This window comes from Hydractinia symbiolongicarpus, chromosome 8 (assembly GCF_029227915.1).
Source record: "Hydractinia symbiolongicarpus strain clone_291-10 chromosome 8, HSymV2.1, whole genome shotgun sequence".
Classification (NCBI taxonomy): domain Eukaryota; kingdom Metazoa; phylum Cnidaria; class Hydrozoa; order Anthoathecata; family Hydractiniidae; genus Hydractinia; species Hydractinia symbiolongicarpus.
Window position 1 is genome coordinate 8,517,781 of NC_079882.1, and position 18,542 is coordinate 8,536,322.

The window sequence follows — 18,542 nt, forward strand, 5'->3', positions numbered from 1 at the left end:
GTAATACTTTGTAGTATTTAGTAATACACTGTAATACCTTGTAGTATTCGGTAATATACTGTAATGCCTTGTAGTATTCGGTAATACACTGTAATACCTTGTAGTATTCAGTAATACACTGTAATGCCTTGTAGTATTCGGTAATACACTGTAATACCTTGTAGTATTCAGTAATATACTGTAATACTTTGTAGTATTCGGTAATACACTGTAATACTTTGTAGTATTCAGTAGTACACTGTAATACCTTGTAGTATTCAGTAATATACTGTAATGCCTTGTAGTATTCGGTAATACACTGTAATACCTTGTAGTATTCAGTAATATACTGTAATACCTTGTAGTATTCGGCAATACACTGTAATACCTTGTAGTATTCAGTAATATACTGTAATACCTTGTAGTATTCGGTAATACACTGTAATACTTTGTAGTATTCAGTAGTACACTGTAATACCTTGTAGTATTCAGTAATATACTGTAATGCCTTGTAGTATTCGGTAATACACTGTAATACCTTGTAGTATTCAGTAATATACTGTAATACCTTGTAGTATTCGGTAATACACTGCAATACTTTGTAGTATTCAGTAATACACTGTAATACCTTGTAGTATTCAGTAATATACTGTAATACCTTGTAGTATTCAGTAATACACTGTAATACTTTGTAGTATTCAGTAATACTTTGTAGTATTTAGTAATACACTGTAATACCTTGTAGTATTCGGTAATATACTGTAATGCCTTGTAGTATTCGGTAATACACTGTAATACCTTGTAGTATTCAGTAATACACTGTAATACCTTGTAGTATTCAGTAATACACTGTAATACCTTGTAGTATTCAGTAATACACTGTAATGCCTTGTAGTATTTGGTAATACACTGTAATACCTTGTAGTATTCAGTAATACACTGTAATACTTTGTAGTATTCAGTAATACTTTGTAGTATTTAGTAATACACTGTAATACCTTGTAGTATTCGGTAATACACTGTAATGCCTTGTAGTATTCGGTAATACACTGTGATACCTTGTAGTATTCAGTAATACACTGTAATGCCTTGTAGTATTTGGTAATACACTGTAATTCCTTGTAGTATTCAGTAATACACTGTAATACTTTGTAGTATTCAGTAATACTTTGTAGTATTTAGTAATACACTGTAATACCTTGTAGTATTCAGTAATATACTGTAATACCTTGTAGTATTCGGTAATACACTGTAATACTTTGTAGTATTCAGTAATACACTGTAATACCTTGTAGTATTCGGTAATACACTGTAATACTTTGTAGTATTCAGTAGTACACTGTAATACCTTGTAGTATTCAGTAATATACTGTAATGCCTTGTAGTATTCGGTAATACACTGTAATACCTTGTAGTATTCAGTAATATACTGTAATACCTTGTAGTATTCGGTAATACTTTGTAGTATTTAGTAATACACTGTAATACCTTGTAGTATTCGGTAATATACTGTAATGCCTTGTAGTATTCGGTGATACACTGTAATACCTTGTAGTATTCAGTAATACACTGTAATACCTTGTAGTATTCAGTAATATACTGCAATGCCTTGTAGTATTCGGTAATACACTGTAATACCTTGTAGTATTTAGTAATATACTGTAATACCTTGTAGTATTCGGTAATACAATAATAGTATATGTTATATGGATTATTAAAACTTTAAACACGGTTGCTATTGCCCGCTATGACGTAAGTTGTAACCAATGACATGCCGCCCTTTACCTGGGTAATAAAGCTATATATGGGACTTTTCTGTCATTTGTATTTGGATGTCCAGTGTGATATTTAAGATGATTTAAGTTTGTTGTTTTTGTCCTCAGTGATCATACATTTTCCCCCGCCATTAGCTTGACTTTCGTGTAAGTCACTAGTCGAAAACCAACAACCGTTGCAAAGAGGCTACAATAAACACTCGACGACAGCATGTTGAATAAACAGTGGTACTCTGTAGTTTGACAAATCATTAGTATTATCCCTATTGTTTTTGTTTGATTTTTTATATTTTCAAATATCTATACGCCAATAAGATGAACACTACTGCGTTACCTAAATTAGACCAAAGCTAAGTTGTTTATTTTTGAGCTTCAAAGATTATCTTTAATTTTGTAAACTTTGGGACGACAATATTTCTAATTGGGAATTTTTAACATCAATATGCGTGTGGCGTGGTGGAATGCAGAGGCAAGGGGGGGTTGCGGGATTCCTACAATTTCGTATCCTGATACTATAATATGCACTAATCATTGCTCCCCATGTTAGGATATATATAACTTGCTTCAGAGGTCCTGCAGTGTTTAATACTGGCTCTAATATTCCTTGACGGTGTTCTTGTAAGTCGAAATATCGAAGTTTTTTTCGTGCATTCTTATCACCCTAATTTTTTAAAAAATGTTGCAGATTAAAACAAAATAATACCAATACACCAATTCATAACAAAACAATTACATTTCCCGTTGTAAAAACCGGCGTATAAAAAAAAATTCCGACGAAATAGAATCTCTTTAGAAAATTTTTAGGCGATGTTTTATAGAACTGGAGTGTTGCACTAACTAATCGTTCATAATCTACACTTTGTGCTAAAAATGCATGAAGTATAAACTAGTATATAAATAACTAGCTGTATTACACTTACGTTTAGAAAGCGTTATACTATTTGACAGCCTGAGCGCTAATGAGAGGGTGGAAGGGAAGCGGAAAAGAAAATGAGATAAAAGACGTGCTGAATTACCTCCTTTTTTTTACTGCGTTATATTAAAATAGCAAGTGGTAACAAACTATAAAATGTCGTGCTTCTTTGTTTTGTTTAATAACTTTTTGTGTCTAGTAGCATGATTCGGACAAATACGTTAAGCGTTTTAATAAATGTAGTTTACATCTTATGTAATTTTGGAGATATCGTAGATATATATTACGTTAATTATGCTGAACCTTATTAAGTGCACAATTTGTCAAGGCTGTTATTGGTCGAAAAACAAAAAGGACATATATAAAATCACTGTTTTGTCTAGAAAGTGTTTAAAATTTAGAACGATATCTTTTTTATTTGAACTTACTTTTGTTTTGTAGTGTTGAAGTGTTTTATTTTCTTTCTATTTTGCTTATTTACAAAGGTTTATTATTTTTTTTATTTTACTAAACATTTTTTACAATTACTTGGCAGAAATATTTCACAGTCCTAAAGGTTCTGGACTGATATGTAGCTCTGCCAAAATTGTTTAAAAGCACAATGTATATATGTTAGAAATCAGATTATATTTGTATCAGTTATTTTTCTGTTTATGTCTTTCTCCATGAAGTATTAACGAAAGTTCAAGAGACTCGAGAAAGTGATTTGATAAAATGAATGCTGGAGTTATCAACTGTATTGTTAACAGGCCCCAGAATAATCTGAGGCGTTTTGTACGTTAAATGACTTGGGACTGGGTCAATTTTAGCAAAAAATGGGAAAATAAAAATATCTTTTTCTCTCAGTACTTTCAGAAATGTTAACAACGTGTATGAGCTGGTCCTACCTACACCATATTTTATAACCAAAAACGTCGCCCAAGATTGTAGGTTTGGCATTATCATGACTATTGATTGAGCGTTGTTCAAGTCAGTTCAGCCAGTTTTAATATCAATTCTCTAGTTAACTGACGTCAAAGATTAAATCTTTTTAAAACAAAATTAAGCCTGCAAAGGAATAGCGGCGGAGTGGATTATTTCAATGCTAAGAAAGCAGAAAGGTTTAAAGCCAGTCAACTTTCAGGAACAAAAAATTTTAAAAACAAAATAATTAGCAGATATTTAATCAAATTTCAGTATTTTTATTGCTTTTTTCCGATTTGTTTGATTTTAAGTGGAAATCCACCTTAACGGAAATGGTTTTTATATTCTTATGTGGTTAAGTTTTTCTGTGATTGGTTAATGTGCACGAAATATACTACGGAAAAACGAGTGTAAGTTGCACCTATTTTTCAATGCCATACTCCAGAAAGGTTACACTTTATAATTTGCTGAATATCGAGCAAAATGACAATTTGTAGAGAAATTCATTCCAAAATTTTTTACTCAAAACATTATTATATAAAACAGACAAACGTTCGCGGTAATGGGAAACAAAGGTCAAACTTTTTTTTTTATTTTCTTCACTTAAAATGAAGTATGATGTGACATGACAGACATGTTTTTATTATTTATTTTTACTCTAATGTTGACTAGAAGCAATTTAAAGTTTCAATGGTTATGATGTCATAGTTGCGTTAGGCTATACTCATAGTTAGTATGTAGGTCAGATCAAACAAAATTCAGTAAACCTAACAGATTATTGGAAACTTTGATATCTTACCCTGAGGCATATTTATACATAATAAATTGCTAACATACATGTAACAGTAGAAACCTCTGTTCTCCTATAAAGAGCCTTTGAGACTCCTATAGTGAGATTTTTTAGTTCACAAAAAAACACATTAAAAGAGACCTACGTTTATCAAGATCTATGTTTAGATTCAGGATCTTTTTCAGATCATTCGCGTTTTTCTTCTCCCTTTTTATTAACTTATTTTTAGGGGATTACCGTAACATAGCCCATCATCAACCCCGCGCACACGATCCCCTAAATGTAAAGGAATGTCAAGAACCGTAATAATTTAATATTTGGATTGAAACATTTAATAACTTATGAAATATTTATAGCCATTTTTTGCTATGGGCTGGCTTTCTTTTAGGGCTCATTTTGAGAGCGCGCTACAATGAAATTGATTACCCTTAGTAAATAATTAACGTATAGCGTCAGAAAGATTTTACACAAACAGAAAAACCTCTTCAAAATTTGTTATTGTTAACCTGACATATCCAACTTCAAGAAATAACCAGGAAGGAGATCTGGAAATAAAAAAGAAAAGTTGTTTTTTCTAAAAATACTAAATTAGAGTTTTTAACTTTCAATTTAAGTTTTTAATTTTAATACCTTTTTTAATTGCGATAGCGCGATGGTTTGGTTTCGGCTCAGCCCTACGGCATTCAAAAGTCACATTAATAAAGTTATTTTAAGATAACAAGTGCTATCTTAAGATAACTCTATTAATGTGATTTCGGAATGCGTGTATATTCACATAAATGTCTTGATTGTAAGATAACTCGAGTTATTTTAAGATAACATAAATGTGATAATTCTATCTTTTCTAATGCGCATATGTGTAAATGAACGTTGCTTAGGGTGCGGATACGTAAAGTAGCTCACAAAACAACAGCCTACATGAATTTCCGGCCGTATTGACATTTATTTTGATACGTCATTTGTATTGTCCTTGTGGTGTCGCGTATGTGCTCTGCTGTAGAGTTCGCTCTGCGGTGGAGAACAAGATGCATTTTGTTAGTTTTGTGTTGTGATGTATTGTCCCGTGTTAATTATGTAAAGAGAATAATTGTAATTTTGGTACTATTTTTAGTTAAATTTTCTGCACATCTTGCACATCTTTTTTCTGCGCATTCAGTCTTCAACATGTAATGACAGAGTCGAACATACATTTTTGTATAAAATTTGCTGTTGAGTGAAATTTTTCTTTCATACATCACAGGAGTTGTCCTGTATCTCAGCGTCTGTTTTAGTTGTTTTCTCTCACATGTAGTTGGCTTGGCTTACGCCACTATATATCTAGTAAGTGTTTATTTCTTATTATATTTTATGTCATCTTACATGTGTAATTTGTTGCTTAAATTTCGTCTTGTAATTTTGTCGTTTAGCGAGTAAAAATAGTTAACTCAGTTGAAATCGTGTAAGCACCTACACTAGTCGATAAGGCCCGCAGAAAAATCTACTTAGTATATACACAAAAAAAAAATTTTCCCCGTGTTTCCCCGTCGCCTTTATTGAGTAGAGCTTAAAACGCTGCTGAAAATAAATGTATACAGTATTCTCTTCAATTAGCGGACACTTAATTAACGGACACTCGAGCGGACAAATTTTTTTGCACGAAATGGCAACTATAGGCTTTTTTTCTCTCCAATTAGCGTACAATCCAAAAAATTAGAGATAAGCATTTAATTTTAAAATATCTATTTTAAACACTTTAAAACTTTACAGGAAATGTCTGCTTTTACAGTCTCAATCTTCTTCGCAAACCAGTCAATCAATTTTTCTTGTCCATAAAACTTATACACAACTGGTATTTCCAGACCATATCCACCTCCACGATTAACTCTCTTTCCACAAACCTAAGCTGTAATCGAAGTGTTCGAGACTTTCAAGAACATGAAAAATATTTTTGATATGTTTTGTGGCATGTGTACAACAATGCTTTCGTTTTGTAAAGAATCAGTTCTTATTATTGCTATTGCATTTCCGTCCACTTCGTTAGATGGCTCATGCCTGAATTGTAACAGCTCCCTGTAATAGTACTCATTCCAATCCTTTTCGATGAGTATGGGTATGTTGACCTCAATATCTATGTTAAACGACAGTTTGAGCGTTAAATGCAGTTAAACCCTGCCATTCATCTAGTGATTAGTGCAGATATACGTTATACTAAAACTCTGTTGAGTTGTTATAGAAAGAAGTTTTCTGCAAGTGCGATTCAAATAAAATTGAGTTATTTATAAGACATTGAATGCCAGTTGGATCACTTAAACCGTCACACATCATGGCGGAGTGCTTTATTCAGATGTACTGTACCCCCTACCTGAACATATATTTTAAAATCTCACAAGTAGCGGTGAAAAAAGCACGAAATAACTACACCATATTAAAACCTTTTCCAGCAGGATTAGCCACCAAACATTTTCTATTTTGCAAAACGTTGTCACGATGGCTCAAGACACATAAAAACTAGTCCGTTAACTATAAACCCAACATACATTTTAAAAATCAGGGAACATTTTTTTGTTTTTTTTAAGAAAAAATACAGAATTTATGTCAATATTTCTTTGTGTATCAAAGCTACATTGGCCAAACATGCGTTTCCTACTGATCACAGTGTTTGTATTCCGTGAATTATGTTTAGCATGGGTAAAATTCATGGTATTGTTGTTTAAAAAAATTGTCAAATTAAGTCCACTTGAGATATTTGAACTAAGTCTGTCTACAAAAAACAGTTATTCACATTAATTAATCAGCTCAAAAAATATCTGCAAACTAATTACAGACGATGTGGCATCCACAAAAAAAAATAGTCCACATGGAATTTAATTCATGTGAAACGTAATTCAGTGGTTCTATATTGTTATCCATTAACATCTTAGCTTTAACTGATTAACTGTACAGAGTCAAGCATGGTATTCCAATATTCCCGCATATACTTAATGAAAATCATACTATATATCACAAAACTTTGTTAAAATTTAATTGAAATAGAGTTCTCTAATAGTCTGGATGTAATACAATTTTCTCAATGAATGTGTAGTCTACGAAGTCTGTTATTTCTTTTTGTCTTTTTGTGACCATGTCAACAGAATTGAAAACATTGTTTGGATTTTTATAAAGCAATAAGGAAAAAAGAATCAACAAGCATTGCAGTTAGTGAGTGACATACATCGCTACTTTTTGGCCACAATGGACCAGTGTCAGTGTTGCAAGTATTTGATTGTGCGTCAAAACCAATACATATGTGTTCAGGCTGAAAATATAATCAACAAGTCACCAAGCCCAAAAAATACCGTCAATGAAGAAACTTTATGAAATTCCTGAAACTTGTACTTGAAAAGAGCAATTGGCTTTTAAAAATTGATTCTGGACCTATTTGTATTCATGAAAACGGCACACAGTTATAACCTATCGTATAAAGCCAATAGCACTAGTGGAACAAATACTCCACATAAATGTTTTTCTTTTTGATTCAGCCTAAAAAACAGCAAAAATGCAATGTGTACCAACTAGGATTTTTCTATATAAAAAATTTTTTTCAATTAAGAACAACGAGTTTCCATTCATTACTATCTGCATGCATGAATAGATGGGTTTTTTTATTTATATATTTCCAGCATTAAAAAAAAATTATTTGAGGAAACTTCTTAAATGTTTCCATTCATTACTATTTGCATATATATAAATGTTTTTATATTTCTTATTTTTGCAACGTTAAAAATAATTATTTGAGGAAATTTCTTAAATGTTTGTTAAACTTTCACACAACTGTTTAAAAAGTTATGCAGACTTTTACTTTGGACTAAAACGTTCTTTTACTTTATATTTTTATTGTACATGAAGCAGAGACCAGTGTCCTTCTAGGGTTATTAAGAAATATTTACGTTATATTTAGGTTAAATCTTGGCATTCATTTTTTTGCTTTGCTAAATTGTATTTTTGGTAATATAGAACAGACAGCCAATTACTGATATGAAAAATCGTAAGAATAATATTAAACGAAGATCCATACAATGTAAATGTAAGTCCTTGCTTTTTTATTGCTGTAGACTCCTCAAATAGAAATATGTGAACACATCTTTTAGAATACTATTAGACCTCTATGTATTGTCTGCAAATTCCGGAGAATTGCTTCAATATTTTATTGTTTTGTGTTTTGTTTTTTAGTGGAGAAACTGATTACATTACAACGAACGAGTGAATGATCAGTGAAAAACAATCTAAGAAATGTATGGATGCTGAGTCGTTTACAACACATGTAAAAAAGTGCGCCAAATATAATTTTTTTAAAAAAATCTGCCGAATTTATGGATACTGTGTCGTTGATAGCAAGCACAAACTGTGTATTTGCTTTCCCCTCTTGAAAATTTTAGCGAATGTGTGCATAAGAGTTCTGTAACCATGGAACCAATATACGTCTTATGTGCCTTTAACAGAACACTGTGTGGTGAAAATCAATATAAGAATTGGGTCAATGCTGTGGCGGTTTCACGCGCTGTTAGTAAAAGTATGGATGCTGTTTCTAACAAAACATTATAATCAATGCAAAATGTTATTTTTACATTTGTTAATGCTCGGGAACTGCAATCTTTCTAAAAAGAGTATGAATGTCATGTCAAGCAAAAAAGGTGTACTAAGCTATGTTGTGGAAATCATTGCAGCAAATATAAGGTCGTGTTCCCATAAGTTCTTAAAAAGATGATGGATTTAGTGCAGCTCTGTCGGTAGAGCGTTTGAATCATCTCCTCTACTTGAGATTATAAGTTCAATGTCCCCCCATTGTCTAGTTAGTTTGTCATTTCATAAAGATTTTTGTAGCAATGGGAGCTAAACACTGGAAACCTGGTCCATCCTGAAATCCATTGAGCACAGACCACATTAAATATAAATCACCATCAGTGGTTTGAGGCAGAATTGTAAGAGAATTTACATACTGGATGGTTCTTTTGTTATGAAAGTTTTTTTGCAGTACCTTTAATGACTAAGGTGTCTTTTTATGCCACTACCTGTACACATGATAGAGCTTAAAAGTACTGCCAAACTCTTTTTCCATGTATTGGAATAAAATGTTAGTGTTGATCATGTTGTTGTTATTTGTTTCTTTACAATACATATTATGACTGCTAGGTGATATATTTCTCTGTTTGCTATTACTTTTCCTAAAATTCATAGTTTCCAAATTAATTGTATTCATTTCCAAAGTTTTTTCGTGTAACATTTCTGTGATCTAATAGCAAGATTCTTAAAGATTAATTGTTTTTTAGTGAAGAAACTGATTATTGAAATCCACTAGCTGTTACTGTTTTGCCAATTTATATAACCAAAAATTGCAGCAAGCTCAACTGACATCCAGTTATACAATGGCAAGTGCCTTAGCACAAGCAGATCGATATTAACAAATATGTTCTTGCTTAATTAGTCTTATATATTAATTCGGTATATAACTTCACAATAAAAATAAATACGAGAAGTTTGATTGATGATGACATTTTTTATTTTATTTTAACGGATATTTCGTCTTGTTACTACAAGACAATTATCAACGTAAATTGTTACAATTATCTCAAAAGTTTTTTAAATATAATTTTCAACAACTACGCAATACACAGAGGACGTATAAAACAATACTTAACGAAACATATAACACATAACGGCATACCCAAAGGTATATAAACTATATACCGTTGGTGAGGGTAACGTCCACCGCGCGGTGCACAAATGCACTCCTCCCCTTGTTGACTATAATAATATTTATCTTAAAACAATTTCAATGGAACAGATAATCCCTGTACATTAAGCGTGGGACTGTTATCACAAATATACATGGCCTCAGCTATTTTTTTCTTTTTAAAGTGGTGAACATTATCTATCAAAATACTGAAGTTCTTTTGTTCACCAAGTTGGTAATTCTCAATGACTGAATGTTTTAGGATGTGAGAGTTCTTATCGCGTTTTTGGTGGTCTATCTTTCATTAAGCCTCCTGGCTGTTTCACCAATGTATGTAGCATCGCACTATTCCACCGGACAAGTATATTTGTACACAACACCATGTTGTGTTCATCCTTGGTTCTATTTCACAGAAAATAGCAAACATAACATTTTACATTGATCAGCAATGCGTGGCTTGACATTGGCTGATAGAAACTGTTTAAAAGTGTTAGACGCTTTACTAAGCAGTTACCATTATTTTCTAATTCGCTTTTCTTAAACGAAATTAACCTTATTTATTTTCCCGTAGCCAGACTTGACAGAATAAAAACCATGAAAGGTGTTATTGGAGATTCATTGGTGTCTTCTTCAGAAACAGTGTCGGCATTTTGAATGTTGAAATTTCGCTGTGTGTTATTAATTACATTAGATACAACTGCTTCGGGATAAGTTTTTTATAAACACATTTTTTAAGTGATTTAGTTCGTATTTCAGATCTTGTGATTAAGAGCATATATTAACGCTCTCAACACCAACCATTTAACCGTTTCAACTTTCCATGGGCGTGATGCAGATGAATTCTAGTGCATTTATATGTCAGTGTTCGTGTCTTTTCGATAAATAGATGTGTTTTTACATCAAGAAAGGCTATGTAGTTATCGTTTTTAACTTCATATGTTCACTGGATATTCGAATGGTAACTATTAAGTGTGATTAGCACATTGTTTATCTGGTTTTCATTAACAGTGTTATTTACATATTTCTTCCAAAATTTTACTGAATTTTTCTAATTTTGGGACTATTTCATTCTCCAACTCAACCATGAAGATATGCTAGGACTGGTCCTAGAGGCGAGCCCATTGCTACACCATCTACCTGAATATAAGTTGGTTGTTAAAACTGAAATGTACATGTTTTGTACATGAGATTAATAGATGTTTCATTTCCTCTCGCTTAATTTTTGTTTCTATAACTTTTTCAGCATATATCTTTTGCAATATTATGTCTATCTTTTGTTCCAACGGAACGTTGGTGAATAAACTAGTGACGTCAAAAGGTACTAGTTTGTAATTATGAGGTATCTTTTCTCCTTTCAATAATAATATAAAATCTAAAGAGCTTTCAGTAGTATATGTTGACTTTGTCAGCGGTGTTAAAGATTTCGCGAGGTAGTTTGATGTGTTGTAAGTAGCAGATCCGATATTCGATATGATGGGTCGTGATGGTAAATCGTCAGCTACTGTAGAATTAGGTGGTATCTTGTGAACCTTGGCGGTACCATAAAACTGAGCAGGGCTGGAACCTTGTGGATACAACTTTTTGTATTCGTTTTCTGTGCTCTCTGAACTTGATTAATTTGTTTTCTTATTGACATTTGGTGTTATATACATAGTGGTTGTATTATAAGATGGAGCGTAAATATCTACGCAAATGTTTATCGTCGTCTTGTGTTTAATCCCTTTCTAAACTGCCTTATCCCAAAAGAGCCAAAGCTCTTTTGTTAAAATTATTCTTCTATTTGATTTTTAATATTAATTATTAATCAACCGCATTTGATGTGGTACTTTAATATCAGATTTTTATTTCCTTAAAGGGCGGAAGAAATTTACATGTGTAAGGCTTTAACAAAAAAGTTAGGAAAGAATTGGCAAGTCAGGAGCAATCCATACACATAAAGTTGGCTAACATTTGCGAAATTGCCTTCACAAAATATTCAGGTGAGAATTCCCGATTTCAAAAGCAATCCATACATAACACATTCGGTTATGTTGGTAAATCGAGCCTCTGATAAGTAAGAGATACAGTTATTTCCGCAAATTAGACCTTTGATAATCATTCAGGAAAGAGCTCCTGTTTCTAGAAGCAATCCATACATCACAGATTCAGTTGTTTCGGTGGATTGGCCCATTGTTAAGCATTCACGAAAAAGCTTCTGTTTCTAGAAGCAATTCATACATCACAGATTCGGTTATTTCGGTAAATTGAGCCATTGGTAAACATTCAGAAAAAGGATCCTGTTTCTAAAAGGAATCCGTACATAATAGATTTGATTGTTTCGGTGAGCTAGGTCGTTGAAAAAAAATTTAGGAAAATGGTCCTGTTTCTAGAAGCAATCCATACTTAGCAGGTTTCGTTGTTTTGGTGAATTGGGCCTTTCATAACACCGAAGTCGGCACTTGTCTATGGCATTATCAGTTAAGCCCTGCAGATTTCTCTCGTTTCGCTTAATTTTGGCCGGAAATGAATTGTGTCTAATGTATTATCACATATACGAACTCTACTTGTCTTGTTTCGATGAATTGAGGCCTGAATACTTTTGTATATAGCGATTATCTCTTGGTTGAACGAAACCTTTTTTTGTTTCACAACATTAAAACTTGTTAACATATACTGGAATGAACTTTAGGCAAACGTGTATCACGTCGTCTTCGTTAAGGATTAATCTGTTATGCTTTCGAATATAGAAGAATCCGTTTTTTTTGTGAAACAATTGTTAATATATATTGAACGATTGTAGTTTGTAGTTGTAGTTTCTTGATGAAATGTGTTTGTGTATTTCATAGACTGAAGTTATGAATTATACTTTCAGGTTTATTGAATGGTTTTATGATGGTTCTCATAATGTATATAAATGTACTGACAGTAATTCAATTTTTCTTTGTAGTTTCCTCAAATAATTATTTTTTTCAAAAAATATGCTCATGCACTACGAAAGTCAAAACCATTAGCATCTGTGGCATCACAGAATGTTTCACAAGAAGATTACTACTTCTTTATATATTGCTTTTTGTTAATATAGAAAGTTTTTTATGTGATTACTTCAAAAAAATATGATCAAGCTTGTGGCCATCCTTTTTAATATATTACATAGCATGCCCGGAATGATATTTTGAAACATTCACTTTCTGTTTGATAGCCCATTGTGATTGATTTCAATTTATTTCCACAAATGAATATATATAATACAGTGCCACGTATGAGGTGAGCTAGTTTTACGTATACTATACCTCTTGTATTATTATAAGAAGCAAATAAGTACTTGTTAAAAAAATATATTCTACAAATAGTTGAAATAGTATACAGCTAATAGTTTTGATTGAAGTAGAATGAAATGAATGCGGGCTAAAAGACTTTGGAACAAACTCAATTTCTTTATTCCCTTTATAGTTCAGAAACATATTTTAATGACTTGACACAAGTTGATAATATAAATTGATTACAAACAATAGAACATGCTGCGTGGAGTGAGTGAGGAGGAGAAGAAGAAAACTGTTTTGAACATAAACGATGAAGATCCGTCTCGGAGATGGAGACCCGTCACGTCACTTTAATTTTAATTGGGTTTTTATAGTTTTTTCGCGCACTTTCACATTGTCTTCTAATCTCCGTACGAATAGGACAAGCGTGTGGTAAAAGTGAGAATCGAAAATATCGTAGTTCTTGATTGAAATCTTAACGTAAAGAGTTTCTTCAAGCAGCAAAAAGGAAGCAAGTAGCTAGACATTTCTTTTTTGAGTATGCCGACTTCTTCTTCACATCTTTTCAACAGCTCTAATTCAATCAGAACAACTCTTTTAAATTTCATCGACAATCCTTTAAAAAATACGATGTAGTATATATTGGGAGATATTTTTGTGTAACAATATTTTCGTTGTTGCCACTATTTTTTGAGCCCTACAGTACCTCTATCCTAATGTTTTCACAATAAATGTAAAATCGTGATATACGAAGTGTCAAGAAATGTAACAACAATTCTACTTACCATCAATTCCGGTATTTTCCATCCATTGGGATGACACTTTATGAAGTCTACCCATAGTTGAGAACTGTTTTGTGATGGCGGCATTGTAGCCAATAAATCCAATGCTAATTGAATGTGTTCCTTCAAATATGAAAAAGTGGAAAATAAAGTATGATGACACAACATGTATCAACAAAAATGTATTGGAGTTTGTTTCACTATCCAAAATTCAAAACAACAGACAAAATGTTTTTGAATATCAAGCCAAAAAATCTGTATATTTTGAGATAAAAATATAGTATGTTCCCTAATTCTAATAACCATATCCTAATACTGTATATATTTAGAAATAAAAACACATTGAGCAAAATATTTCAGCATCAAGCATTCGTTGTAAAATTTAAAAACTTTAAAAATTGTAAAATTTAAACCCTCTACTTCTATTTTATACATAAACAGTATTGGCTCTCAAGTTTTACTACCATACAATATAATTTTCAACATTTATAATTTTTATCAGAGTCTCCACAGATTTACATACTATGTAATTCAATTCTCCTTTTATTATCTGCCTTCTTTGTTTCTTGTTTGTCCTTATATGCATTGCTTCTGCCCATGAAATAAGGTGTCGTTGTCCTTTTCGCTAGCTGTTGTTATTTTTAAATTTTTCACGGAGAAACTTTCCCATTTTGCTAGATCTTTTTCAGAGAGAAGATATATTCAGATGATAGAATATATCTTACCTACTTTAATCATAGAAACTTTGCAAGATTGAATTGAATTGAAGAAGAATTTCGAAAAGTGAAATTAAATTTCGTGAGATAAATTTTCGCCATGGCACCATTATGCGATTGTTTCATGAAAAGTACATACACATTTTCAATGTGTTTATTGAAATTTCAACACGTTCTTGTTTCAATTATTCCTTTTGAAATTCACTATATTGGTCAGGAAGGAATCATTTTTAGCTCGAAATATAATTTTTCTGCACTTCACTCACAAGCTACCTAGATATACAACCACCTTCAATCTACATTCGCTCGGCGTTCATTTTTTTAAATAATGAAACAATATTCAGCAACCTTTCCCAACAAACTATCTGATGCTGATTAATTAAGTCTCAAATGATCCTCCATTATAGGAAACTTCATAGATTGTTATTAAACAATTGATATTTTATATTCTTAGCCTTTTACTTTGTGTTTAGTACTCTACTGTGAGTTCCTGTGTTATGATAGTTATCCTTTTTAAGCAATTTAGTTTGGTGCGGTTGTCTATACCATGGCAAACAACTCTGTTTGTGAGTGACCACGGTAAAATATACAGTATGAATTAATGGCCCCTTAACTCACCGCTGGAGGCAAAAAAGAAGGTGAGATAACTCTTGTACACGCCTAACTGGCTGGCCATCTCCAAAGGCTTTCAGTCTGTCTAGCCATAAATTTGGCCAGGAGACCCAGCGTTGTCCCTTCAAACCACCCTTATAATCATTTTTTCTTTCTCTATAAAAGAAAGCTTAAATAACTAGGCCAGCCATAAATTATAATATGAAATGTTGTGGAAGGTTGAGCTGGGTATCCTGGCTACAGCCTCTGCTGTCTAGTGTAAGTGGCGGCTTCTCAAGTTTGTACATACCGATGATGGCGTAAATAAATAAATCTTAGTGTTATATTTCCTTGTCTGAAAACAGGGTAGAGGGTGGGGAACAAGGATGCAGTAGTCCGTAAACCGCGGAGCGCCCTGCAGTGCAGCGGATAGACGCAGAAGCGATGCGCTCCGCCCTGACATGGTCACCAGGTCTCTACATTATATGGATTCTTGGATCTCCTGAAAAAATCATCATTATATCCATTTTTTATACATATGGTCAATATATCAATATTTAGAAGCCCGTTCATTCCAGTGCATATGGACATAATATCCATTCTACATTATCGATATATTGTCCGTTTTTTATAGTGAGGATGTTGTAAAAACAAAGCTTAGAAGTCAAAAAAGTCATAATTAATATTAATTAAATAATACTATTTAAATCTGACTGTTCAAATCTTCGTTGTCGAACCATTAACTTTTGATTAATCACGATAGAAAATTCGAAGAGCTTAAATTTCTGATTTGTTTCCATTTTAAAAAAGCTGCAAAAGATAAATAAGAATTTCATCCATATCGTTACTTATCGGTACTGGCATGGATAGAACTTGATGATGTGGTTACAAAAGATTGCGTAACAAAGCGTACGGCGGTTCTTATTATTAATGGCAATTAAAAATAATTAAAATACCCCGATATCGAATTGAACCTTCGATTTTTTTGTAGATTAATGGAGCTTATTCTGTTCACCGCAATTTTGCACACAAAGAGACGGAAAAAGGGTATAACTGTATGAATTTTAAATTTTGAATTGATTTGGATTATTGTTTGTTGCAGTATGAAACTAATTACTGCACACCATGTTGTTCTTCCATTTGAACTACCACCTTCAAAGATGGATTGGATTCGAACCAATAACTTTCATGGTTTTACAACAATAGACATTTGCTTGGAATTCACAAAAGTCAATGTCACTTCAAATAAAAACACATCATAAAGCTTGTTGTTACAAAATTAATTGTGAGTTAAAAACCCTAGCTAAGTATTACAGGTTTATTGAAACTGTTGTCTCCTTGAATTAACAAACTTTAGACTTCGCCAAAGTTTTTATTAAAGTAAAGGGTGTAGCCAGCTATTTGAAAACTTTTGTTGCAGCCAACTGGTATTCGGCTATTTTTGCTTTTTAGGCAAATTTTTTAAAAAATTCACGTTAATTTAAATACAACCTAGACCCGGGACGACGTTGTACTTATGAAACATAATACAAGTTAACCTGGGAAGAGTTCAGGGAAGGGCAACAAAAAGTTAGTATGTATCACCATGCTCGACAGCATGACTAAATGTATTAATGTAACTGTTTCTCTTTTATTACTTGCAGAGTAATGAATTACCCAATGGGTTATAGCATATGCTTGCCATTTATAAAACAACGCCTCCATCCATGATCGTACGCATTTAATATTTTGCAACGTGAAATTCATCCTTGAACAAAATTTAAAATTTTAGGCCTACTAAATATCTTGAATTAACATTTAAGGTCGATTTTGATCACATGAAACGTGTACAACTGTTCTAAATTTTAACGAGCTTGTTCGAAAACGCATGCTGTACAAAAAAGCAAGGGGAAACTTCATTCTAGTCAATACACAAGCAAGCGAACTGAATTAAGTAATAGGGGAAGATGTCCTATTAGGGTAAATATTTAGGCAAGTAGCCAGGCCCATCCATACCTACACATACAATACTAAAAACAAAATTTAGGAAACTATTCCCGCAATAAATACGATATTGAATGTATTGTGAAGCTAAACAAGGAAAAGCTTATTCTGATTAAAAAACAATTAGACAAGTAGCGAAACCTATCAATTCATCATTAAAAAAGTATTTTGGGGAATAACCTTACGCAATATAAAAAAAGAACAGAATAAAAAAACGTCAAACGATCACTTTTTTCTACTCAAAAATCGAAAGGGCGAGTAGCACACGCGTGCGTATATCATTGCATGTGCATACATCAAAGATTTTGTTAAAGCTCTCTCGCACCAAATGAAATGTTCAATGTTCTAGTAAGCAAATAAAAAAACCTTTCTTCTACTCTGTAAACAGGCAAGGGAGCAAAAGATCCTGCAATACAACCTAACAAAGAGATCTGATAAAAACGACATCGCGAAAGGTGAAGTATTAAATCTCTTGGTCGGCCAATTCGAGACTTTATTTCACTCAGAAAACAGGCACGAGAGTGTGAGACCCATCCATACATTATTTAAAATGAGAATTTTGGAAGTTGCTTTTCACGCTGAATAAAAAGTTAGATATCCATCCATACACTACTAAAAAGGAGATTTAGATAATATCAGATGTCCTAACATGTGAATTCACAGGAAGACTTTATCCCACTCAGTAAGAAGCAGGAACGGGGGAGACTGATTCATACCACCATACAATATTAAAAGGATATTTTGCAAAACCTTCCTTCAGGCGGAAAAAACATACAGCATGTCGTAGCAGACCTGTGTATACAACACTAGTTCTCCTCAGTAAACAACCAAGAAAATGAGAGATCCATCCATACCTTATAAAAATAGAGATTCTATCGATATACATGCATCATTTAAAAAACGCATTTTTTTAATTTACCCTTCTCGCGAATTAAAATATTCAGCACGCCAACCTGGTAGAAAACTTTATGCTAGAAACTAAACAAGGAGTGATGTTTGATGCCCATCCATACACCACTAAGAAGGAGATTTTGGAAAAAAGTCGCAAATATGCTTGTACGAAATAATAAATTAGATGTTCTAACAGCTCAATTCATGGAATACTTTATTTTTTATCTTAACACAGTAAGTTTGCTGGAATGTGGGACACCTATACATACATTTATCAAAGGAGAGATATTA

The 18,542-nt window shown here is 32.5% G+C and overlaps 1 long non-coding RNA gene across 1 annotated transcript; it reads left to right on the forward strand.

Annotated features, from left to right (window-relative positions):
* The first annotated feature begins 4,765 nt into the window (after positions 1-4,765).
* LOC130655987 (uncharacterized) lies at positions 4,766-8,693 on the forward strand. Its single transcript, XR_008984804.1, has 3 exons — positions 4,766-5,680; positions 8,277-8,402; positions 8,549-8,693. It is a non-coding gene; the product is annotated as an uncharacterized LOC130655987 (long non-coding RNA).
* Positions 8,694-18,542: the final 9,849 nt, after the last annotated feature.